Here is a 25,606-nt window from a genome sequence, read left to right as displayed (position 1 = left end):
TTGCCACTTGTGATATGAACATTTATTATGCAGTCCATCTCTTTTATTGCTTCCACATCACAAGATCGTATAAAGCTTATTTTCTCCACACTAATAAATCATACATATTTAGAGAGCAATTTTTATTGCATGCAACGATGACAACTTACTTGAAGGATCTTACTCAATCCATAGGTAGGTATGGTGGACCCTCATGGCAAAACTGGGTTTAAGGGTATTCGGAAGCACAAGTAGTATCTCTACTTGGTGCAAAGAATTTGGCTAGCATGAGGGAGAAAGGCAAGCTCAACATGCTGGATGATCCATGACAATATACTTTATTTCGGATATAAGAAAACATAACCCATTACGTTGTCTTCCTTGTCCAACATCAACTCTTTAGCACGTCATATTTTAATGAGTGCTCACAATCATAAAAGATGTCCAAGATAGTATATTTATATGTGAAAACCTCTCTTTCTTTACTACTTCCTATTAATTGCAACGATGACCAAAACTATGTTTGTCAACTTTCAACAACTTTTATTCATCAAACTCTTTATATGTGAAGTCATTACTCTTCATAAGATCAATATGATCTCTTTATTTCTTTTTATTCTTTCTTTTTCTTTTATTCCCTCAAGATCATAGCAAAATAATCAAGCCCTTGACTCAACACAAATCTTTATTATATATAGCTCACGGACTCGATTACATAGAAGGATCATAAAGCAAAACTCAAATCTAAATCATACTAAAACTTTATTCTACTAGATCAAGATATTACCAAAAGGATCGAACTAATAAAAACGGTAAAGATAGGAGTGTGATGGTTATACGATACCGGGGCACCTCCCCCAAGCTTGGCAGTTGCCAAGGGGAGTGCCCATACCCATGTGATTATATATCCTTCTTCGGAGGTGGTGAGGTGATATTCTTGGCGATGTTACCCCTCAGGATACGATTCTCCTCCTCGAGCTTGTTGACTTGCTGCTTAACATCCATTATTTCCTTACGGAGCTTACCGGTGACGGTTAAAGCTCCTTGCACCCATGGATGCTGCATAGCTGCGGGAGAACAAGTAACACTCTTTTTCATATTTTCATAAGAGAGAAATTTAACATTGGAGGGGATGGCCGAGTTTGCGATAGTTGAGCTATATAGTTCCCCCATCGTGAATCCTGCCCGTAAATGAGAAGTAACTTCTTGATCCTCCTCCATGGCATCTATCCTTTTCAAGTCGGCTTCCATCTCTTCCTCCGTCGATGGCCCAAAGTGATAGGCATTGTTGTTTGCCCCTGGACCAGTGTCGGATGAGACACCCGACTCTCCCCGACTGACCCTTGAGAAGACATCTTGCTCTAATCTGTGGCAGAAATAGCTCGAAACAAAAACAGAGGATATTTGCATGGTACGGTGGTCAAAACTTTCGGGAGATTATATAATGAATTTTTACCGACCGAAAGAAGTATCATGCAAGAAAACGGAGTCCAAAGAGTGCACGAGGTGCCCACGAGGCAGGGGGCGCGCCCTCCACCCTCGTGGAAGCCTCGTGTCCTTCCCGAACTACTTCTTATTTTCCTATTTTCTTAAATATTCCAAAACAGAGAAAAATTGCCATTAGAACTGTTTTGGAGTGGGTTTACTTACCGTACCACATACCTATTCCTTTTCGGAGTCTGAAACGTTCTGGAAAGTGTCCCTTATGTATTCCTCCGGGGTTACGGTTTCAATAATATTAGTTACAATATTTATGGGATTACCTGAGATATAATGTTTGATTCTTTGACCGTTCACCACCTTCGGATTTGTGCCTTCGAAGTTGTTGATTTTTATGGCACCGGAACGATAGACCTCCTTGATAACATAAGGACCTTCCCATTTAGAGAGAAGTTTTCCTGCAAAAAATCTTAAACGAGAGTTGAATAGCAACACATAATCACCTACATTAAACTCACGCTTTTGTATCCTTTTGTCATGCCATCTTTTGACTTTTCTTTAAACAGTTTGGCATTCTCATAGGCATGGGTTCTCCATTCATCAAGTGAGCTAATGTCAAATAGCCTCTTCTCACCGGCAAGTATGAAATCATAATTGATCTCTTTTATGTTCTAGTTCGAGAGGTAAGTGACATGCTTTTCCATAAACCATTTTATACGGAGACATACCCATAGGATTTTTATATGCAGTGCTATAGGCCCATAATGCATCATCAAGTTTCTTGGACCAATTCTTTCTAGATCTATTGACAGTCTTTTGCAAAATTAATTTGAGCTCTTTATTACTCAATTCTACTTGACCACTAGACTGTGGGTGATATGGAGATGCAATTCTATGATTAACATCATACTTAGCAAGCATTTTACGAAAGGCACCATGAATAAAATGTGAACCACCATCAGTCATTAAATATTTAGGGACTCCAAACCTTGGAAAAATAACTTCTTTAAGCATCTTAATAGAGGTGTTATGATCAGCACTACTAGTCAGAATAGCTTCTACCCACTTGGTAACGTAATCAACAGCAACTAAAGTATGTGTATTGTAACGCCCACGATGCGGCTATATCTCCCACGTGTCGGGGCACGACTTAGAGGCATAACCGCATAGTGGTTTTGTCGCAAGAAGGGTCATCTTCACACAATCCCATGTAATGAACAAGAATGGGATAAAGAGTTGGCTTACAATCGCCACTTCACACAATACATAAATATTATTCATACATCATCCAAAATACAATCATATAGACCGACTACGGTCAAAATCCAGATGAAAATAAGACAACCCCAAGTGCTAGATCCCCGATCGTCCCAACTGGGCTCCACTACTGATCATCAGGAAAAGACACATAGTAATGACCACGTTCCTCGTCGAACTCCCACTTGAGATCGACGCCATCGTCTGCACTGGCATCGTCGGCACCTGCAACTGTTGTTGGAAGTATCTGTGAGTCACGGGGACTCTGCAATCTCACACCCGCGAGATCAAGACTATTTAAGCTTGTAGAACAAGGAGGTGCAAAGAGGTGGAGCTGCAGCGGCAAAAGCATATATGGTGGCTAACTTGCGCAAATGAGAGCGAGAAGAGAAGCAAAGGAACGGACGTCATCCAACAATGACCAAGAAGAGGTCCTGAACACCTACTTACGTCATACATAACACAGACCGTGTTCACTTCCCGGACTCCGCCGAGAAGAGACCATCACGGCTACACACGCACTTGGTGTATTTTAATTGGGTCAAGTGACAAGTTATCTATAACCGGACATTAACAAATTCCCATCTGCCTCATAACCGCGGGCACGCCTTTCGAAAGATATTACCCTGCAGGGGTGTCCCAACTTAGCCCATCATAAGCTCTCACGGTCAACGAAGGATAAACCTTCTACCGGAAAGACCCGATCAGTCTCGGAATCCCGGTTTACAAGACATCTCGACAATGGTAAAACAAGACCAGCAAAGCCTCCCGAATGTGCCGACAAATCCCGATAGGAGCTGCACATATCTCGTTCTCAGGGCACACCGGATTGTCCAAGCTTCCGATAGGCCAGCCCAGAGTTGCCCCTGGTGGCCACCGGCGACTGACAGTTTGGACCAATACTCAGAGGAGCACTGGCCCGGGGGTTTAAAATAAAGATGACCCTCGGGCTCTAGAAAACCCGGGGAAAAAGGTATAGGTCGCAAATGGTAAAACCAAGGTTGGGCCTTGCTGGAGGAGTTTTATTCAAGGCGAACTGTCAAGGGGGTCCCATAAATCACCCGACCGTGTAAGGAACGCAAACTCAAGGAACATAATCCCGGTATAACAGTAACTAGGGCGGCAAGAGTGGAACAAAACACCAGGCATAAGGCCGATCCTTCCACCCTTTCCAAATATATAGATGCATTAATTAAATAAGAGATATTGTGATATCCCAACATGTCCATGTTCCGATATGGAACAAACTTCAACTTCACCTGCAGCTAGCAACGCTATAAGAGGGGCTGAGCAAAAGCGGTAACATAGCCAAACAACGGTTTGCTAGGAGAGGATGGTTAGGGCTGACATGGCTAAAATAGGAGACATGATATAGCAAGTGATAGGTAGCGAGCATGGCAATAGAGCGAACAACTAGCATAGCAAAGATAGAAGTGATTTCGAGGGGTGGTCATCTTGCCTGCAAGATTCTTAGAGTTGTCGAAAGCTTGATCCTCGTAAGGGTACTCGACAGGTTCCTCGTTCATGAACTCGTCTCCCGGCTCTACCCAAGACAAGAACACAAACAAACGGAATCACAATCAACAACGAGAATGCGCAAGCAACATGATGCAAGACATGTATGATATGCAAGTTATGATATGCGATGCATATGCGTGCTCCGGAAGGAAAATGATGAACATGGCAGTAACTTGACAAACCAAGCATGCCACTGGAAAGATGAGATGATTTCGGTCGAAATCGATATAAAGATCACCGGAATCGGATGCACGGTTTGCAAATGACAAGCAAAACAAGAATGACACTAATCTGCGATAAACAGCAAGATAGCATTTAAAATGCAACACGTAACAATGCTACAGCACCCCAACATAGCAACAAAGCACATGGTAGTAATCTACAGGAGATGTTTCACAAAAGATGAACACTGAGCTACGGCTAGTTCACAACATATCAAGCTCAAACAAGCATGGCAAAAGTGCAAAAGATTACAGGTTCACAGACTTGGTGAAAAACTGGACATGGCAGAAATCAGCAACAGGTAGCAATGTTCAGAGCACGAAATAAACATGCTACAGGAACTTAACATAGCAAAACAAGGCATGGTAGTGTTCTACTGAATGCACATGACAAAAGTCCCTTACTGACCATAAGCCAAAAAGGACCAGAAGATATGATGGCAAGCATGTAAACATAGCAAGTTTCGTTATCAGGTTCCAGACTTGGCAGAAAACAGAGCATTGCAGAAATATTAATATGTTGGCCTCTTTGTGAGCTTGATGCACTCACTACAGAGCAATACATGACAAACCAAGCATACCTACAGCAAGATGGCATGTTTATGAAGCTATCCATGGCAAGAACAATTACATAGCATGTATGGATCAACTACAATAAGCTTGGCAAAAATGCATGTCATATTGAGAATCTGTCAGAAATATTTTATAGCAAAAGTAGAGCTAGATTGAGTCATGCTATGGTACTTTAAAATTGCAAAAAATTGCAGGAATGGATTAACTACAACTATATCTACAAAACATCCTTACTGAACATCTCCAAAATATGGATGGATCTCTTTGTAGCATCAAGTTTACATGGCAACAAAATTACAGCAGACTAGGACTTGGAGAAATCACTAAGTTTCTGAAATCAGAAATATTACGGGACCTACTTTGCATGCTTGTGCTAGTCACCACATAGATCACAAAAATACAAGGACTATATCACTGGAAAGATGGCATGGCATACTTCAAAACACTTGTAGAGCTCATGCTCAAAAGATGCACAGAATAAATGATACAAAAATGACAAATCTCCAAGTTCTGACAAGAACCAGAGAATAACAGCAACTAGCCCTCTTCCAACGAAGATTTGGGCATCAAGATGACCTCTAATGAAAATGATGCAATTGAACAAAATGAAGAACATCACGATACGAACAATTTGACATATTATACGCGCGAATCGGAGCTATTTGCACAAAGTTATCGCATCGGGAACAAGTACATATGCTGATAAATTTCTGGGACTTAGCAAAAAAAACGAGGTCGGGAGAAGTCAACGGGGAGGCTACCGCTCGATCGGATCTGGGCCGGCTCCCGAGCTCGAGCTCGAGCCCGACGGCGGCGAGGCAGGGACCGGCGGTGGCGGTCGCCGGCGGTGGAGGAGGGGCCCGGAGGGCGGCGGCGGGCGGCGCCGGTGGCCGGAGGGGAGGCCGGCGGCGGGCGGCGGCGGACCCGCGTCGGGCGGCGGCGGGCGGCCGCGGCGGCGCGCTGCGGCGGCGGAGGCGGCGGCGGCCGACGGGAGGCGCGGGCGCGGAGGCGCGGAGGAGCGGGCCGAGGGGGGCCGGCCACGGGCCCGGCGGGCCGGCGCGGTCCGGGCGGCGGCGGAGTGACGTGGCGCGCTCCGGTTGGCCGGGCGCGCGGCGGACGTTGTCCGGCCGGAGCGGACGCGTCCGGAGCGGCGCGGAGGGAGAGGGTTAGGGTTTCGTCTGAGATTTCGTTTTTCGGGATGCCCACTCATTTATAGGTAGAGGGAGTTAGGAGACTCCAAATGAGGTGCGGTTTTCGCCCACACGATCGTGATCGAACGACCTAGAGCATGGAAGAGAGTTTGGTGGGTTTTGGGCTGGTTTTAGAGGGGGTTTTGCTGGACAATCAAATGGACACTGCGGAGGCCCTGTTAACCTTTGGAGTACCAAACGACCTCCGAATGGAACGAAACTTAACCGGTAGTCTCCGGGTGGTATATAAAGACCACTTGACAAGCCTCGGTCCATTCCGAGAAAGTTTGACACACGCACACGAAAGAAAACAAGAGGGGTGCACCGGAGGAGATAGGAGCGCCGGATTGGAAAACGGACAACGGGGAAAATGCTCGGATGCATGAGACGAACACGTATGCGAATGCAATGCACATGATGACATGATATGAAAATGCATGACATGACAAAATACAAAACGAAAGACAAAACCCAACAACGGAGGGAAAAACATATTACATAGCCGGAAATGGCAAGAGTCGGAGTTACAAATATGGCAAGTTACATGCGGGGTGTTACATGTATGCCCATTAGAGGAAGGAAACGGTCCCATATAATCAAAGCCCCAAACATCAAATGGTTCAATAACGAGTGAATAATTCATAGGCATTTCTTGACTTCTACTAATATTACCAATTCTTTGACATTCATCACAAGATAAGACAAACTTACGAGCATCCTTGAAGAGAGTAGGCCAATAAAAACCGGATTGCGATACCTTATGTGCAGTTCTATCTCCAGCGTGGTGTCCTCCATAAGCTTCGGAGTGACACTTGCGTAGGATCTGTTCCTGTTCATGCTCAGGTATACAACGTCTAATAACACCATCTACTTCTTCTTTATAAAGGTGTGGGTCATCCTAGAAGTAATGTCTTAAATCATAGAAAAACTTTTTCTTTTGTTGGTATGTGAAACTAGGTGGTATAGATTTAGCAACAATGTTTCAGCATACTATGGAGCAGTACGAGAAGCATTAATGACATTTAATTGTTCATCAGGAAAGCTATCATTAAAAGGTAGTGGGTCATCAAGAATATTCTCTAACCTAGACAAGTTTTCTGCAACGGGGTTCTCAGCTCCCTTTCTATCAATAATATGCAAATAAAATTCTTGTAGCAAGAGAAACCATCTAATAAGTCTAGGTTTAGCATCTTTCTTCTCCACAAGATATTTAATAGCAGCATGATCAGTGTGAACAGTTGCTTTAGAATCAACAATATAAGGTCTGAACTTATCACAAGCAAATACAACCGCTAAAAATTCTTTTTCAGTAGTAGCATAATTTCTCTGGGCATTGTCTAGAGTTTTACTAGCATATTGAATAACATTTAATTTCTTATCAACTCTCTGCCCTAGAACAGCACCAACAGCATAATCACTAGCATCACACATAATTTCAAAGGGTAAATTCCAATCATGTGGTTGAACAATAGGTGCAGAAATCAAAGCTTTCTTAAGTATTTCAAATGCTTCTACACAATCATCATCAAAGACAAAAGGAATATCTTTTTGTAAGAGATTAGTTAGAGGCCTGGAGATTTTGGAGAAGTCCTTAATGAACCTCCTATAAAAACCGCATGACCAAGGAAACTTCTTATACCTTTAATGTCCTTGGGACACGGCATCTTTTCAATAGCATCGACTTCAGCTTTATCAACTTCAATACCTCTTTTAGAAATTTAATGCCCCAAGACAATACCTTCATTAACCATAAAGTGGCATTTCTCCCAATTCAAGACAAGATTAGTTTCTTCACATCTCAGCAAAACTCGATCCAGGTTGCTCAAGCAATCATCAAAAGAGGATCCATAAACAGAGAAATCATCCATGAAAACCTCACAAATCTTTTCACAAAAGTCAGAGAATATAGCCATCATGCATCTTTGAAAGGTAGCAGGTGCATTACATAAACCAAAAGGCATACGTCTATAAGCAAAGGTACCAAAAGGACAAGTAAAAGTGGTCTTTTCTTGATCCTCTGTTGACACAGGTATTTGAGAGAAAGCAGAATAACCATCTAGAAAGCAAAAATGTGTGTGTTTGGATAATCTTTCTAGCATTTGATCAATAAAAGGTAAAGGGTAATGATCCTTTTTAGTAGCTTTATTTAATTTGCAGTAATCAATTACCATTCTATAACATGTAACAATTCTTTGTGGGATCAATTCATCTTTATAATTAGGAACAACTGTAATACCTCCCTTATTAGGGACACAATGGACAGGACTTACCCACTGACTATCATCAATGGGATAAATTATACCTGCTTCAAGGAGCTTTAATATTTCCTTTCTTACCACTTCTTTCATCTTAGGATTTAGCCGTCGTTAGTGATCAATAACGGGTTTGGCGTCTTTCTCCAAATTTATTTTGTGTTGACATAGAGTGGGACTAATGCCCTTAAGACCATCAAGAGTATATCCAATAGCAGCACGGTGCTTCTTCAGAGTTTTCAATAATTTGTTTTCTTCATGCTCTGAAAGTTAGCACTAATAATAACAGGATATATCTTCTTTTCATCAAGATAAGCATATTTAAGAGTATCAGGTAATGGTTTAAGGTCAAACACGGGATCACCTTGGGGTGGAGGAGGATCCCCTAGGATTTCAACAGGCAAGTTGTGTTTCAGAATAGGTCCCTGTTTAAAGAATACTTCATCTATTTCCCTTCTTTCATTCATAAACGTATCATTTTCATGGTCTAGCAAATATTGTTCTAAAGGATCACTAGGAGGCACGGCAATAGAAGCAAGACCAATAATTTCATCTTTACTAGGCAATTCCTCATCACGGGGTTGTCTACTAAATTTAGCAAAATTAAGCTCATGAGACATATCACCCAAACCAATAGTAACAACATCCTTTTCGCAGTCTATCCTAGCATTAACAATGTTCAAGAAGGGTCTACCAAATATAATGGGACAAAATCTATCTTGTGGGGAACCAAGAACAAGAAAATCAGCAGGGTATTTAACCTTCCCACACAAGACTTCAACATCTCTAACAATCCCAATCGGTGAAATAGTATCTCTATTGGCAAGCTTAATGGTAACATCGATATCTTCTATCTCAGTAGGTGCAATATCATGCATAATTTCTTCGTATAAAGAATGAGGTATTGCACTAGCACTAGCACCCATATCATACAAGCCATGATAACAATGATCTCCTATTTTAACAGAAATAACAGGCATGCCTACCACAGATCTATGTTTATCTTTAGCACCAGGTTTAGCAATTCTAGCAGTCTCATCACAGAAGTAAATAACATGCCCATCGATATTATCAGCCAAGAGATCTTTAACCATAGCAATTTTAGGTTCAACTTTAACTTGCTCAGGGGGTTTGTGTGTCCTAATATTACTTTTGTTGACTACAGTTGAAGCTTTAGCATGATCCTTTATTCTAACAGGAAAAGGTGGGTTCTCAACATAAGCAGTAGGAACAACAGGATCATCATAAGTGATAGTCTTTTCTTCAACTTTAATAGGTGCAACTACTTTTACTTCAATGGGAGGACTATATTTAAACCACTTCTTCTTAGGGAGATCAACATGAGTAGCAAAGGATTCACAGAAAGAAGCTACTATCTCAGAGTCAAGTCCATATTTAGTGCTAAATTCATGGAAAACATCGGTATCCATAAAAGATTTAACACAATCAAACTTAGGTGTTATACCTGACTCCTTACCTTCGTCGAGATCCCAATCTTCAGAGTTGCGTTTAATTCTTTCCAATAAATCCCATTTGAATTCAATAGTCTTCATCATAAAAGAGCCAGTACAAGAAGTATCGAGCATGGAGCGATTATTGAGAGAGAGCCGAGCATAAAAATTTTGAATAATCATTTCTCTTGAGATCTCATGATTGGGGCATGAAGATAACATTGACTTAAGCCTCCCCCAATCTTGAGCGATGCTTTCTCCTTCGCGAGGCCAAAAATTATATATATAATTACGATCACGATGAACAAGATGCATAGGATAAAACTTCTGATGAAATTCCAATTTCAATCATTTGTAGTTCCATGATCTCATATCATCACATAGCCTATACCATGTCAATGCCTCTCCCTTCAAAGATAAAGGGAAGACCTTCTTCTTGATAACATCATCGGGAATACCTGCAAGCTTAAATAATCCACAAACTTCATCCACATAGATTAGGTGTAAATCGGGATGTAATGTTACATCTCCTGTAAAAGGATTAGCTAGCAGTTTCTCTATCATACCCGAAGGAATTTCGAAGTAAATATTTTCAGTAGGTTCAGTAGGTTGAGTAGAAACTCTTTGCTCTACTGGTCGGGGTGAAGATACCCCGAACAAGAGCCTCAAAGGATTATGTTCCATAGTAACAAGTGACAGTAAATTTCAGCACACTATATAAATTTTTCCTTACCAAATTCCACCTACCAAAGGAGCTTCACTCCCCGGCAACGGCGTCAGAAAAGAGTCTTGATGATGCACAAGTATGGGGGATCTATCGTAGTCCTTTTGATAAGTAAGAGTGTCGAACCTAATGAGGAGCAGAAGGAAATGACAAGCGGTTTTCAGTAAGGTATTCTCTGCAAGCACTGAAATTATCGGTAACAGATAGTTTTGTGATAAAGTAATTTGTAACGGATGACAAATAAAAAGTGTAAATAAAGTGCAGCAAGATGGCCCAATCCTTTTTGTAGCAAAGGATTAGCCTGGACAAACTCTTATATAGAGAAAAGTGCTCCCGAGGACACATGGGAATTATCGTCAAGCTAGTTTTCATCATGCTCATAGGATTCGCGTTCGTTACTTTGATAATTTGGTATGTGGATGGACCGGTGCTTAGGTGCTGCCCTTTCTTGGACAAGCATCCCACTTATGATTAACCCCTATTGCAAGCATCCGCAACTACAAGAGAAGTATTAAGGTAAACCTAACCATAGCATGAAACATATGGATCCAAATCAGCCCCTTACGAAGCAACTCATAAACTAGGGTTTAAGCTTCTGTCACTCTAACAACCCATCATCTACTTATTACTTCCCAATGCCTTCCTCTAGGCCCAAACAATGGTGAAGTGTCATGTAGTCGACGTTCACATAACACCACTAGAGGAGAGACAACATACATCTCATCAAAATATTGAACGAATACCAAATTCACACGACTACTTATAGCAATACTTCTCCCATGTCCCGAGGAACAAACGTAACTACTCACAAATCATATTCATGTTCATAATCAGAGGGGTATTAATATGCATAATGGATCTGAAAATATGATCTTCCACTAGATAAACCAACTAGCATCAACTACAAGGAGTAATCAACACTACTAGCAACCCACAGGTACCAATCTGAGGCTTTGGGACAAAGACTAGATACAAGAGATGAACTAGGGTTTGAGAGGAGATGGTGCTGGTGAATATGTTGATGGAGATTGGCGCCCTCCCAATGAGAGGATCGTTGGTGATGACGATGGTGATGATTTCCCCCTCCCGGAGGGAAGTTTCCCCGGCAGAACAACTCTGCCGGAGCCCTAGATTGGTTCCGCCAAGGTTCCGCCTCGTGACGGCTGAGTTGCTTCCCGAAAGCTTGCTTATGATTTTTCTCGGACGAAAGACTTCATATAGCAGAAGATGGGCACCGAAGGCCTGCCAGGGGGCCCACGAGGTCGGGGGCGCGCCCAGGGGGATAGGGCACGCCCCCACCCTCGTGGCCAGGGTGTGGGCCGCCTCTGATGGATTCTTTCGCCAATATTTTTTATTAATTCCAAAAATAACTTCCGTGAAGTTTCAGGACTTTTGGAGCTGTGCAGAATAGGTCTCTAATATTTGCTCCTTTTCCAGCCCAGAATTCCAACTGCCAGCATTCTCCCTCTTCATGTAAACATTGTAAAAGAAGAGAGAATAGGCATAAGTATTGTGACATAACGTGTAATAACAGCCCATAATGCGATAAATATGAATATAAAAGCATGATGCAAAATGGACGTATCACACAGCTACGTTCGCATGCCTTTTGGTTTGTCGAACGCGGCTGTTACCTTCCAGCATCGCCTGCGGAGCGTTCTAGCAGCTCAGGAGGCTAGGAACCACGCGGTCCTGGTGGAGATGGCGATGGTTCTTCGTGAGCCCCCTGAGCCCCCAGTGTCTCCCGAGGTTCAGGACCCAGGCGGTTCGTGAGGAGCGACTTCTTCACCACGCGTCTTCAGCTACTCCAACATCTCCTCAGCAGCGGTGCCAAGTGACATTTTCCGGTTTGTTCAGTTGGGGGCGCCCCTCGGGCCGCATTATCCCCAGATCGCATGGGCCTGTCCCTGCGACATGTATCAATTCGTGCCTTTGATTTGCTTTATTGGGGGTGCCCCTTGGGCAGCATCATCCCCAAGCCGCGTGGGTCCGTCCCTGTGGCATGTATCGTTTTGCATCTATCAGAACTAGCCTTACCTCCCTCTATGACTTGCCTTATGATTATCATCTTTCCTGTCCGGTGCTTCAATACCATGAACGTCGTGCGCCCTTGCAAACTCACTCACGACCGCCTCATGATTAAGGACTGGCACGGTGTTTGTGCTCGGGTCCGTCCTTGCAGCGTCGCCAAACCCAAGAGGCTGAGATCTGGCTCGCGGACCAGCCCCAGTGTATGTCATCTCCCATGGCCCTTGGTGCCTTGATCTCGCATGAGCTAATCACGGGCGGACGAGCTGCGGTGCGCGACCCGGTGCCTCACCACCATGGGAGCCGCGCACCGGTTGTCTTTCTTTAGGATTTTCGCATGAGAAGACTGGGCACGGCGTCTGTGCTCGGGTCCATCCCTGCAACATCGACAAACCCAACGACTGACCTCTGTCTGGCGGGCCGGTCCAATTCACATCACCTCCTGGGGTCGTTGGTGTTTGACCTTCTCATGTGACAACCTCAGGACATTCACTCGGCGCAGGCTGTCTAACCATCTCGCAGGACCATCACAAGTGTTCTAAATCAAATTCAGGCGCAACCTGCCTTGAGGTAGGGCCTCGTGAGTCCCGCACTGGCTCACGAGTGCCCAGACAAACCTCCCCTAGCCCTGTCGTGCAAGCCATGTGCCAGGGCGGGGCTGTACACGCCCCGGGGGCTCCACTCAGAGGGAGCCCCCACCCACGAACCAGTGGAAGCACCATGCTCCGCGCTGGCAGTCAACACGGTCGAGGAGCGGCTATGCCCGTGCAAGTGCGGAAGCGCCATGCTCCGCGCTAGTGATAAACAACTCAGGGCGGCCCGATGGGCGCATCAACCTCAGGGAGCCGCCAGGCTCAGTGTTCTGCCTCATCACAACACTTCCCTTCAGGAGAGTCGCGCGAGGGGGCTGGGCACGGGGGCTACGCTCAGGTCGCGCCTAGCGTACGCCACCCTGCCAAGTCCCTCGGACTTGGTCGTCGCGTGCCCCTCCCGAGCAGGACCTCGGTGAGGAAAGGTATGGAGGTCTGTTCGCACGTCAAGGGGGACTCCTGACTATCGCAACTTAGGAGCCTAACTGGTCACGTAGCCCCTCACTCCTTGGTCTCGTCTTGGTGATCCGGACGACCCAACGGCGGCTGAGGTATGCACGGGGCTGGGCCCTGCCGACGCAGAACGCTAAGACCTACTCTCACATCTCCTTCTTGAGGGTTGTTCGCACGTCAAGGGGGACTCCTGAGCATCGCGACTCAGGAGCCTAACTGGTCCCGTAGCCCCTCACCCCTTGGTCTCGTCCTGGTGATCCGGACGACCCAACGGCGGCCGAGGTATGCGTGGGGCCGGGCCCTACCGACGCAGAACGTCAAAGCAAACAGGAAGGAAATCGCAAAATCCTAGCAAATTATTACAATACATACTGTCTCTTAAAAGGTGCCAAGTGCATAAGTTCTTACGCCTCCACGAGGCACGATACATGTTGCAGGAATAAAATTAAGGGGAGCGTCACCAGCGAGATTCTTCTTCAGCCTTGGACACCGCGATCGCCCGCCATGGGTGCTCCGTCGTCGACAACGTTGCCGTCGCCTGTGCCGTCCGCCGTGGCCGCAGGTTCGGCGGCACCATCGGCCGTAGGCGTGGGGTCGTCGGCGAGGAATTTTCGTAGCAGGGCCTCCACCTGGTCCTTCACGGCTTCGGTAGCAGCAGTGCAACGCTCCAGGTCCACAGGCTCAACTAAGGCTCCGAAGTCGAAGTTGGGGTCGCGAAGGTGGAGATGGCTGAAGACGCGCATCATGGCCGAGGCGGAGAGCGCGCGGGATTCTCCCTCCACCATGGGGCCGACCCAAAGAACGACGCCCTCGAGCGTCGTGACAAGATGGGGGAGCAGCTCGGTGGGGCCTTCCTCAGCAGTCACCAATGGCTTCTTCAACCCCCTCCCATAGAGATCCCGCAGTGCCTTGCGGGACCTCTTCTCAAGAGAACTAAAGATGGCACAATCTTGGGAGAGAACTTTTGCCTTGGTCTCCAGCTGAGTCTTCTCCGCCTCCACCTCCTCCTTCAACTTCTCCAGGCGGCTGCACTCCGCAGCCTGCGCCCGGCCCGATTGCTCTAGCTCGGAGTCGCGCTCAGCAACTGTGGCCTCACGAGCCTTCAGCTCCTCCTCTTGCACCTCGCGCTGACGGGCCTCGGTGGCCTATTGGTCGCGAAGGGCCTTCAGGTCGGCCTCCGCTGCCTGGCAGCGCTTCTCGACAGCCTCAGCATCCTTCAACGCCACGTCGCGGGCGGCCGCGGCCAGGCCGGCAGCTTGTTTACCCTCCTCAGAGGCCGCTACGGCCTTGCTCCATGGCGCCCTGACGGACGCATCAGACCACAGCCATCCCGAGATCAACTCCAGGCGCCTCGACGCCAGGCGACGGTCGATGCCTTGAAGGTCGTCGCGAAGCTGGGTCAGCGCAGAAAGAGCCTCCTCCAAAGCACCAGGCGAAGCAGGCGGATCACGGCCCAGTGGCGTGATGGAAGAGGGAAGAGACACCGCCGGCGCCAGGATCAGTAAGGTAGCAGCGACAGAGGGGGCCGGGGGCTCCAGAGCTTTCGGGACCTCAGCAGGCGAGTTGAGGGCGGGCGCCTCCGGAGCCGCCTGGGTTATGGAGATCGCCTTCTCCTGAGGCCGGGCCCCCGAGTCTCGCAAGGACGAACCAGCCACGGGAGCGCGCTGGCCGTCCCCATCCCTCGATGGTCCCAGTCGTCTCCTTCTTCTTCTTCACCACCGGCATCGGCCTAGCCGTGCAAAAGGGAGGCATCAAGATACTACGACAGGAGCAGGGAACAGAGATCAAGGCGGAGCACTTACTGGTCCACGATGGCGTAATCCCTCGCCCTCTTCAGAAGCACCATGCCCGCAGTCTTCGCGGACCGGGGCACTGGCACACGAGCCCCAGGGGCTGACAAGGGCGTGAAGCCCGGGTTTGCGGCAGTGCATGCCGGTGACGGAGCAGAGGCACCACCTCGGGACCCCCGGCTTCAGCTTCTTCAGAGGAGTGCCCCTGGATCTCATGGTGACCCCAATGGAGTGCAGGGACTCCTGAACCGGGTGCTCGCCGGCGTCGTCGTTGTCAGAAAGGATGAGGCACCACCTCGGGACCCCCGGCTTCAGCTTCTTCAGAGGAGTGCCCCTGGATCTCATGGTGACCCCAATGGAGTGCAGGGACTCCTGAACCGGGTGCTCGCCGGCGTCGTCGTTGTCAGAAAGGATGAGGAGGAGGTCGGCTTGCGCGCGGGGGGGGGGGGGAGGAGGTCTCCCTCGGACCTTCCAAGGTCTCCTCCGAATCTATCCTCTCCTCCTCGTCGGACTCGCTGGAAGGCGCCGCCACCGGGGAGCCCGGGGGCCGAGAAGGCCGCAGAGGCACAAGCCCGCGCTCGTCGAAGGCAGGCATGGCGGCGGCGAACTTCTCCTCGTCCGGGCGGCAATACAGCGGAAGATGGGAGTCCGGGGGGCAGCCCTGATCCTTCCTGAGCAGGGTGCGCACAATTTGGTCCAGCTCCTCCTTGGACAGGTCGTCCGGGCGCAGCCGGAGGTCATCTCATGCGCCCTTGAACTTCCACGGAGGGCGCGAGTGCACCTGGAGCGGGGCCAGGCGCTGCGTTAGGAATTCCTGGACGATCATGGCCCCCATCAGCTTCTCCGCCTTTGGGTCATCAGTCTTCAGGTCTGCTGCCATCTTCTCTAGCAACGGCTTCGCCGTGGGATCGGTGAGCTTCTCATGAGTCCACCCTTCTAGGGGCATTGGCAGCAAGGTCGGCAGCACCAGCCTAGGGTGGGAGCGCTTGGCGTCCATGAAGATCCACCTATTCCTGAAGACCTCCACCTTCTTCCCGGCCCGCGAAATCGCATTTCTGCCATGGGCCGCGACGAAGTTGGCGCACCCAGAGCACTGGGTGCCATTAACCCGGAGATAGAAGAGGTGGCGAAGCAGCGCCACGGAGGGCATCATCCCCAGAAATGCCTCGCAGTAGAAGGCAAAGATCGATAGGAGGAGGACGGAGTTGGGGTGAAGATGGAGGGCGTGGAGCTTGTAGTGGCGAAGAACGGCGATGAAGAAGTCGGAGAAAGGAGGAACTAGCCCCACAAAGACGTCCTACTGAAAGAAGGGGTAGAAGGTGCCGCCCAGGGTTTCTGGCTTAGCAGAGCCGACCTGGAGCGCCGTCTCTCCCCCTTCATTGCTGCTGCCGGCCCTCACCTAGAGCACGGTGGCGAGGTGCTTCTCCTTGGCGAGAGTGGACGCGCACAAGGCTGGCTTGAACCAGGAGGCTTGGCGCCCGGCCGCGGCGGAGGATCCAGCCTTATAGGTGGCCATCGGTCGTTGTGGGATGAGATTAGCGGATCTGGAGGTTTTATGAGCAGGAGGAGAAAGGGGATCTGGAGCAACACGAAGGGAAGGCAATGAAAGTTTTGCAGCGGGCGCCAGCCTTTTTTACCAAGCAAGGACAGTTGCCGAGGCAGCGCGTGGGGAAGCGGAGACGCCCACGTCCCATCAATCGCCACGCGTCGACTGAGGCCTCATGCGGTTAGGGCCCGCGGCGCTCCGCACTTGCCCTTTGGCTTCACCTCAAAGCCAAGTTCGAGCGCACCTTGGGCCCGGGGGCTACTGTTGGCGTCCTGAGACCGGGGGTGCCCAGACTTGCCTGCCTGCGGCCCACGGGGTGGCTCCGTCTATGGCCCGGTACGACCCAGCTTCAACAACAACTACACAAGACCCTCGCGAGGGGCCAAGCCTCGCGAGGCAGACGACACCAAGACCTTCGCGGGGGGCAGCGTCACCATGCCGGCTCCCGAGGAGCGGAGATATCTATGCAAGGTGCACCTCACGAGGTTCATATGATGTGAGCCATGACGACCAAGGCCAGACGGGCGCCAGCGGGCGTAGTGTACCAGTTTCCTCTTTGGTGCTAAGGAGGCAAGCGCAGGCGCGGGGTCCTGAAGAATCAAGCAAAGGTTTCCATATCGGTGCAACGAGACCAAGACCGCCAGGACGGCAGGACAGAGGTCATTGCGGAGCCCACCACGGCATCACCACCAGAGGCTTTTGCAGGCGAAGACTACTTTGTCAGGATAACTTGTACTAGTTGTCTCCCTTCAAATTTGGCTGTTGTGGGATCCCTTCCCGCCTACATTTGGGAAGAATACCAAGGCCACTATAAATAGGACTTAGCCACCACCATAGAGGGGACAGATCATTGAGATCACCCTCTCATCCACCAGCTCATCGAGCTCAAGAACACCTCACCTCCTGAGGCTGTCCAACCACTTTACTAGTTCATCCTCAGCCCCTCGAGGCTATCCACCACAAAGCTGGAGTAGGGTATTACACCGCAAGGTGGCCCGAACCAGTCGTCGGCTTCACCCCCCAGGTGAATGTCATGAGGGGTGTTTTGTTTCTGTGTTGTTACCCTTAGCCAACATCTTGGTACCCGGAGGAGGTAGCGTGTGGCCAAAACTAGGCAATCAGACTATTCAGTTTTACCGCTTTCACTTAGCCTTAGGAGCTTGACGGTGGGGGCTAAGGACTAGCCCCCTGTGTTTTTTAATATACTTGGGGGTAAATACTGGCCCTTTCCGGTCACTTGGTTTGTGTTAAGACAAACCCTTCGCGTGACACGGCAAAATCGCCAATGGTTTTTTGAGTCAAACCTCGTCATCGGATCACCGATCAGTTCGCGCTTACTATGACGGTCAGTTTTTGGCTTTCTCCTCCTGAGGTACTTGACTGGGCAAGCCAGAACTACAATCGCATGGGTTCTCCCTTTGCCCTCTTAGCCGAAGGTGCGGAAAATAAGGGGCAAGCACAGAAGCCGGGCAACCCAACTGTTGACCTAAGACATAGTTCGGAACTTGATGCATATAGTGCAATATCCGAGATGTCGAACACTCAGTGGAAAGCAGTGTCGGACTTGGGGTGTCGAGCTGATAGTGAAATCGATCACTAAGTTAGTTAACCGATCATGTTTTCATGCCGGGCTATTCGAAGGGTGAGGGGAGAATCAGAAATGGGATAGACAATCGCAAGATGCGGATATCCGAACACCATAAAGGGTGTATTTATTATTTCTCTTAAGCTCAGGATGTCTAACCGTACAATTCAAATTGCCATGGAATTATTTGTAAAAAGAAAAAGGCGTTACAGAGTAAAGGGTTTACGCAGGGCCTTGATGCGTGAGTCGAAGCCTCCACTATGCCCTGCTGCACGTCTACGCCTTCCCTTCTGAGAGCTGGGAGGGACCATCAACAAAACCTTGAGGGGTTAGGATCCTGTTGATGAAGCTTTATGCTTGGGGGGGTTTGCTGAATTGGCACCCGGGTCGTCCGGAGGTAATTCCGAAGTTCAGGTTAGCCAAACATATGCTTCGGATTTATTGATATATACCTCACGGCTGCCCATGGTATTTTGAGTGCGAAATTGTGCCGACGAGGCACGTGGAGCGCGAAGAGTGTGGGCGTGCCGTGGGCCGCGCATCCCTATTTGCAATGAACGCATGCAGGTTCCCATGGTGGGGAATGGGTTCGAACCCGTTTACTGTTGTCACCGGTCTGTACGGCGGGTCGGCATCTAGACCTGAATGGTCCGGTTTGGTCTTCGACTGCCAGGGCCGCAGTGTGCTCTTCGGTCCGAAGTGAGCGTTCTGTGTTGCCTTTCATTGTTATGACGCCCGAAGGATCAGACATCTTCAAGTTGAGGTACGCGTAATGCGGGACGACATTGAACTTGGCGAACGTCGTTTGGCCGAGGAGGGCGTGATAACCGCTGCAGAAAGGTGCAATGTCGAAGATCAAGTCCTCGCTTCGGAAGTTGTCCGGAGAACCGAACACTACTTCAAGCGTGTGCCTGTGCAGCGGGCCTCCACTCCCGGAATGACCCCCTTGAAGGTGGTGTTATTGCGTTTGATCCTTGACGGATCGATCCCCATCTTCCTCACTCTGTCTACATATATCGAACTGAGGCTACTGCCCTGTCCATTAGGACTGTAGTGAGGTGGAGTCCATTGATGATAGGGTCGAGTACTAAGGCTACGGATCCTCCATGGCATATGCTGGTCGGGTGATCCCTTTGATCGAAAGTGATCGATCAAGCTGACCATGGATTGAAGTTCAGCGCTATGAGCTCGACGGAATATACGTCTCACAGTGCTCGTCTCCTTTCCTTCTTTGGTATGTGGGTTGCGTAGATCATATTTACCATCTTGACCTCCGAAGGGAAGGGTTTCTGGCCTCCACTATTCAGCCTGCCAGGCTCGTCATTGTCCTTGATTCATGGGATTTTGCCCAAGTCTTCGGCTGTAAGCTTGCCGCCGTGCTTTATCACCCAACAGTTACGGTTGGAGTGGTTGGCGGGCTTCTCTGGAGTGCCGTGGATCTGGCAAGTCCTGTCCAGTATTGCATCTAGTATGGAAGGGCTGTCACCGTTGCCTTTAGGGGCTTTCTTTAGGGGTCCGGACTTCTAATTGCAGAATCGGACATTTACTATCGTATCCTCGCCCTCGCCATCTGATACGTCCATTTTGCATCATGCTATTATATTGATATTTATTGCATTATGGGCTCTTATTACACGTTATATCACAATACTTATGCCTTTTCTCTCTTATTTTATAAGGTTTACATGAAGAGGGAGAATGCCGGCAGCTAGAATTCTGGACTAGAAAAGGAGCAATATTAGATACCTATTCTGCATAACTCCATAAATCCTGAAACTTCACGGAGAATTATTTTGGAATATATAAAAAATAATGGGCGAAGAAAGCACCAGAGGGGGGCCACCAGCCATCCACAAGGGTGGGGGGCATGCCCTACCCCCCTAGGCGCACCCCTGCCTTGTGGGCCACCTAGCAGGCCCTCGATGCCCATCTTCTGCTATATGGTGTGTTTTGACCTGGAAAAATCAGAAGGAAGCTTTCGGGATGAAGTGCCGCCGTCTCAAGGCGGAACTTGGGAAGAACCAATATAGGGCTCCGGCGGAGCTGTTCTGCCGGGGAAACTTCCCTCCGGGAGGGGAAAATCGAAGCCATCGTCATTACCAACGATCCTCTCATCGAGAGGGGGTCAATCTCCATCAACATCTTCACCAGCACCATTTCCCCTCAAACCCTAGTTCATCTCTTGTATTCGATCTTTGTCTCAAAACCTCAGATTGGTACCTGCGGGTTGCTAGTAGTGTTGATTACTCCTTGTAGTTGATGCTAGTTGGTTTCTTCGGTGAAAGATCATATGTTCAGATCCTTAATGGTAATTAATACTCCTCTAAATATGAACATGAATATGCTTTGTGAGTAGTTACTTTTGTTCCTGGGGACATGGGATGAGGGAGTCCTGGATTGGGGGTCCTCGGACAGCCGGACTATATACTTTAGCCGGACTGTTGGACTATGAAGATACAAGATTGAAGACTTCGTCCCGTGTCCGGATGGGACTCTCCTTGGCGTGGAAGGCAAGCTTGGCAATACGGATATGTAGATCTCCTCCCTTGTAACCGACTCTGTGTAACCCTAGCCCCCTCCGGTGTCTATATAAACCGGAGGGTTTAGTCCGTAGGACAACAACAACCATACCATAGGCTAGCTTCTAGGGTTTAGCCTCTACGATCTCGTGCTAGATCAACTCTTGTAATACTCATATCATCAAGATCAATCAAGCAGGAAGTAGGGTATTACCTCCATCGAGAGGGCCCGAACCTGGGTAAACATCGTGTCCCCCGCCTCCTGTTACCATCCGCCTTAGACGCACAGTTCGGGACCCCCTACCCGAGATCCGCCGGTTTTGACACTGACATTGGTGCTTTCATTGAGAGTTCCACTGTGCCGTCACCGTAAGGCTAGATGGCTCCTTCGATCATCGGCAACGATGCGATCCAGGGTGAGGTTTTCCTCCCCGGACAGATCTTCGTATTCGGCGGCTTCGTACTGCAGGCCAACTCGCTTGGCCATCTGGAGCAGATCGAGAGCTACGCCCCTGGCCATCAGGTCAGGTTTGGAAACTTGAACTATACTGCCGACATCCGCGGAGACTTGATCTTCGACAGATTCGAGCCCATGTCAGGTGCGCCGCACGATCACGACGGGCATGACTTAGCTCTGCCGTCGGACAGTGTTCGGGAGATCACACCTGCGACTACTCCGGAACAAATTGCGCCATCTGAGGACGGGTGGATGGACCCCGCCACGGAGGCCGCACACTCAGTGGCGATAGAGCCGAATACTGACTTCACCTCCTACGAGACCCGCGTTGCCGAACCATTGGATTCGTCCCCGGCCGTGGGCCCCGAACCGCTTGTGTCGGTGCCTACCGAATCTGATCGGGCACCGATCTTGGAGTTTTCCTCCGCGGATATCTTTCAGCACTCGCCCTTGGGCGATGTGCTAAACTCATTGAGGTCTCTCTCCTTGTTAGGAGACCCTTGGCCGAACTATGTCCAGCTAGAATGGGATGCGGACGATGAAGAAATTCGCTCCCCACCCACCACCCACTTAGTAGCCACTGTCGACGATTTAACCGACATGCTCGATTTCGGCTCCGAAGACATCGACGGTATGGACGACGATGCAGGAGACGAACAGGAACCATCGCCCACAGGGCGCTGGACAGCCACTTCATCACATGATATATACATGGTGGATACACCCAAAGAAGACAATGATGAGGAACGGGAGGATGCAGCGAAGGATAACCCCCTCGAGAAGCAACCAAAGCGACGACGTAGACGCCGCTCCAAATCCCACCTCGGCAAAAATAGCGATAACAGCGCAAGAAAGAATGAGACCCCGGTCGACTCCAAAGCAACAGAGCAGGACGAGCCAGCGGACGGCGAACATAGTACGGAGCCACTGTCCGATCACGGCGACGCCGAGGGTAGAAATCATCAACCTGTCTCCGGAGAGGAGAATAGTCTGGATGACGATATACATATCATCCCGGAAAGGAACTTGGAACAAGAGAACCTCCACGGAAGGCTTATTGCCAGCGCAAGGAGTCTTAAGAAGCAGAAACAAAGGCTTAAGGCCGCGCAAAATACACTCATCAATAGATGGAACAAAGCGCTGGACACTACTGAAAAGTACGGTGGCAATCGCCACACAAAGAGTTACCCAAAGTGCAAGCTGCTGCCTGAATTCGATGACGAGGCCTTAGAGCCTACACAGCCAAAAAATAAAGCGGCCGACCGGTCGGATCGACCACCTCGTGGCCGCGATAGGGCGGCTTACGAGGCCGCACATAAGTCAACACACGATTCACGTGAGGACTTGCATCAAAAATCCGGCATGACCGGATCCATCTACGGATCTAGGAAGCGTGCTCCAGCGCAGAATCAAAACCGAACACTACAACAGCCAGAATGCCATGACACATCCAAATATAGGGGTGCCGCGCACCCCCTATGCTTCACCAATGAGGTGCTGGATCATGAATTTCCAGAGGGATTCAAACCCGTGAACATAGAGGCGTACGATGGGACGACAGACCCTGGGGTCTGGATTGAGGACTTCATGCTCCATATCCATATGGCTCGCGGAGACGATCTCCACACCATCAAATACTTGCCCCTCAAGTTGAAAGGACCAGCTCGGCACTGGCTGAAGAGCCTCCCCGAAAATTCAATTGGAAGTTGGGAGGAGCTTGAGGATGGTTTTAGGGCTAACTTTCGAGGGACCTATGTCCGACCTCCGGACGCAGACGATTTAAGTCATATAATTCAACAGCCCGGAGAGTCAGCCCGAAAGCTTTGGAATAGATTTCTTACTAAAAAGAATCAAATCGTCGACTGCCCGGACGCCGAAGCCTTAGCAGCTTTCAAACACAGCGTCCGAGACGAATGGCTCGCCAGACACCTCGGCCAAGAAAAACCGAGGACAATGGCAGCCCTAACAAGCCTCATGACCCGCTTTTGCGCGGGCGAAGATAGCTGGCTGGCCCGTAGTAGCACCAGCGACCCAGGCACATCTGAAGTCAGGGATGGCAATGGAAAACCACGACGCAGTAAAAGCAAGCGTCGAAATAACGAAGACAGCCCAGACAACACGGCGGTAAACGCCGGATTTAGGGGCTCTCGACCCGGTCAGCGGAAAAAGCCTTTCAAAGGCAACAGAGATGGACCGTCCAGCCTAAACAAGATTCTAGACAAATTATGTCAGATTCATGGCACCTCCGATAAACCTGCAAATCACACCCACAGAGAATGCTGGGTCTTCAAGCAGGCCGGCAAGCTAAACGCCGAACACAAGGGGAGGGAGACACCAAGTGAAGACGAGGATGAGCCTCGCCAGCAAAACACTGGGGGACAGAAAAAATTCCCACCAGAGGTCAAAACAGTGAACATGATTCACGTAACAAAAAGAAGGAGCAAACATGCACTCCGAGACATATGCGCCGTAGAGCCCCAGTCACCCCCCTAAGTTCAACCCTTGGTCGGCCTGCCCGATCACTTTTGATCGCAGGGATCACCTGACAAGTATCCGGCACGGAGGATTGGCTGCCTTGGTGCTAGACCCAATTATCGACGGATACCACCTCACCCAAGTCCTCATGGACGGCGGCAGTAGTCTTAATCTGATATATCAGGACACAGTCCGCAAAATGGGGATAGACCCGACAAGAATCAGCCAAAGCAATACTACCTTTAAAGGAGTAATACCAGGCCCAGAGGCCCGTTGTACGGGCTCTCTAGTACTAGAGGTTGTATTCGGTTCTCCCGACAACTTCCGAAGTGAAAAGTTAACCTTCGACATCGCTCCATTCCGAAGCGGCTATCAAGCACTACTCGGAAGAACAGCTTTCGCTCGTTTTAATGCAGTACCGCATTACGCTTCTCTTAAGCTTAAGATGCCCGGTCCACGTGGCATCATCACAGTTAGCGGAAATGTTGAGCGTTCCTTACGTGCGGAAGAACATGTGGCGGCTTTAGCAGCCGAACACTAAACGGCCTCTCCAACCAGAATAAATGATCGGTCGTCAAGACCGCGGACACGGCTAGACGAGTCCGGCGCATCACTAGCTGTAACAGCTTAGATAAACCTGAGATTGGTTTGATGGATATACCCCCATAGGCGGTACCAGGGGCTTCCCGCATGTAAAAAGGACTACAGTTCGGCTCGACCTTACTTATCTTGAATTTTAATGGTTTATTGAGAATAACCAATTTTTCGCACGACAACTTTCACCTAAGTTCTTCTCTTTTACAGATGATAATCGTGCTACACCCTTCCAGGATACGGCACAACGGAGACACAGGCGCAGACGTGCAGCAGGGCCCCGCTCAAAGGTTTCTTTTTAGATTAAGACCCTGTGTAAACCTTTTTTACTGTCTCTTGTTGCTTCACATCCTCCGGATACTCAGTATAACCGAGAGGGATGCTGACGTTATTGGCATTTCGCCACGTCAGAATGATGCACGTACCTGGACACTCAGGGTTCATTATCAAGGGCGTTACTCAGCCCGGTATATGTTGTAAAGACCGAATACCTTAGGGAGTGTTCGGCGTCGCGAGTTTGGCCTTATATGCATCAGCTCCGAATCATGTCTTTGGTCAAATGTTGGGTTTGCCCGGCTCCCGCGTTTTGCTACCTTACGTTCCGCTCTATCGGCTAAGGTGGCACCGGGAGAACTACTGCGATTGTGCCCTGGTTCATCCGGATGAGCACCTCAGTAGAGAAAGCCGAAAACTGACTGTCATGATAAAGCGCGAGACTGGTCAACCACTCGATGACTTAGCGGAATCTTCGGGATTCCTCCGCATTAACGAAGGGCCGGTTTTCCCGGTCATGTACGTACGCGCCCCAGACTCAGATGAGCGTGGAAGTACCAGGGGCTATATAGTAGCCCCACTGTCAAACTCCTATGGTTAAGTGAAAGTGTTAAAGCAATATAGTCTGATTGCCTCGTTCGCCGCGCTACCACCTCCTTAATGGACCAAGACGTTGGATCAAGTGTGAACA

This window comes from Triticum aestivum, chromosome 7D, assembly GCF_018294505.1.
Source record: "Triticum aestivum cultivar Chinese Spring chromosome 7D, IWGSC CS RefSeq v2.1, whole genome shotgun sequence".
In the NCBI taxonomy this organism is placed as follows: domain Eukaryota; kingdom Viridiplantae; phylum Streptophyta; class Magnoliopsida; order Poales; family Poaceae; genus Triticum; species Triticum aestivum.
Note: the sequence above shows the minus strand (reverse complement) of the source record.